Here is a 1826-nt window from a genome sequence, read left to right as displayed (position 1 = left end):
CAAGCTAGTAAATATTTACATATACTCTTTTTATCTGAAATAAAGTTTATTAGAGACAGTTTAATGAAAGTAACGCAACGTAACTCGTTGCTTGAGCAGGACGGGAAAACGGTGCATTCATATTGTCTGCTAACGCGTCGACGGCATAGTCAGCTGCTCTCGTAGCAGAGGTATTTCTACCTCTTTTTGCTTTATGGCTATGTGTTAAATATGAAGTGGATTCTTCAGAATGACGAAAACCTCTAGATAACTCCGGGCTGAGTGGAGCAGCTCCTAATCTAGCAAAAACTAAAAGGGGCATCCGTTGCTTCGCGCTCAAATGTAAGTCCAGCTATAGACATAGAAGTTCAAGGGTCGAAGATTTCGCTATTTTCTGTTCTAAGAGACTGAAACTGCTTCCGGAATGGGATCCTCGTGCCGATAAGCGGCTACATTCACACTCAATGGTATGCGACAGACAAATCGAAGAACATCTGGTCGTATGGCACTTCATGCATGTGGCAGATGAAGTGGTAAAACTACATAGAGAACACCCGCGTCTGGTCAGCGGAGCAATTTCCTTTATTCTACCTAGTGCGTCTACCTACCTTACGAAGCAAATCCCTCAAAAGGTTGAACAAAATTTTGGTAGGAGGCCAGCCGGTCAAAATCTCTAGGATAGACAAAGACATTCAAGGTTCTGAAATTTGTGAATCGGCTGATACTGACAACACTGCATCATAACGTAGCACTCAGGGCAGCCAACCTTCTGTCTTGGTTGACGAAACCATTGGGTTGTGCGAATAAAATTTTTCTTCTATCCTATAAAGCATGCATTAGTTGATGGATCTACAGCAGCCTTCTCCTTTACCTGTAAGTATAGCCATGGTATCACGATGCAAAAAGTTTTTCTTATAAGAAACTCTGCTTCTGCTATCCAAGTATCTGTTTTTATCGAAGGTAAATTTGTACAGAAGAACTTAGACAAAAATGAAGAAGTGAACAACTTCTTAAAGACAATGATAAAGTGATTCCGTGTCAAGGAATAAATCCAGACAAAAAACTTAGAGATTCTGCTGAAGAAGAAAACACAACTTAGAATGCACTGCAGTCAACAATTCACCTTCAAATGTTCTAGCTTCGCGCTCAAGAAAACAGTTCATGTATGTTGTCACAAGAACCAAACATATAGTGTGGAAGTTACGGGATCTCCGCGCGCTCATCCGAGCATGTATCGACCTGAATAGAGACTGGAGTTTAGGCAAATGCCTCTTTTTTTCAACGCTTCGTAGGCGCACCATTTTTACATATGAGCACGAATTAGGTGTGGACAATATTTTTAATACTCTTTTTATAGTGCGTATTAGGGCCTATTTTGGGTGTCAGTGCCTATACATGCCTATTTCCGACGTCGGTGCCTAAAATGTCCCATTTTCAAGAAAAAGGGCCTGAAATACGCTGTGGTTTTGCTTTCAGATTCTGTTTCCTTTCGAATCCATTTCGGTTTTGAGTAGAACACGCAGGTGGCAACATTAGATGACCTCGTCAGTTGGCTGTAGTGAACACTGCACCTACGCACCTGGGTATCCTGCCTTATTTTCGTTCCTTGTAACCCAGCCGCATGCCATCTTCATCAAATGGCATTTGGCGGTAATCTTGTTGGAGCACGCCACACTAGACAGCTGGCAGATGGTGATTGTCTGCTACTGCTTCCATAGCTTTAACAGTGATTTCTAGATAGATGATGTTTATTTTACCATGGATCCTCATGGGTGTACGTAGGCCCGTGCAGAACTATGATTCTTTTCGGCATATTCCGCATCAAGCAGCACTGTGTGTAACATTTT

Source organism: Amblyomma maculatum, chromosome 7, assembly GCF_055883805.1.
Source record: "Amblyomma maculatum isolate TAMU_Amacu chromosome 7, ASM5588380v1, whole genome shotgun sequence".
Classification (NCBI taxonomy): Eukaryota; Metazoa; Arthropoda; class Arachnida; order Ixodida; family Ixodidae; genus Amblyomma; species Amblyomma maculatum.
This window is presented reverse-complemented; position numbering follows the sequence as displayed.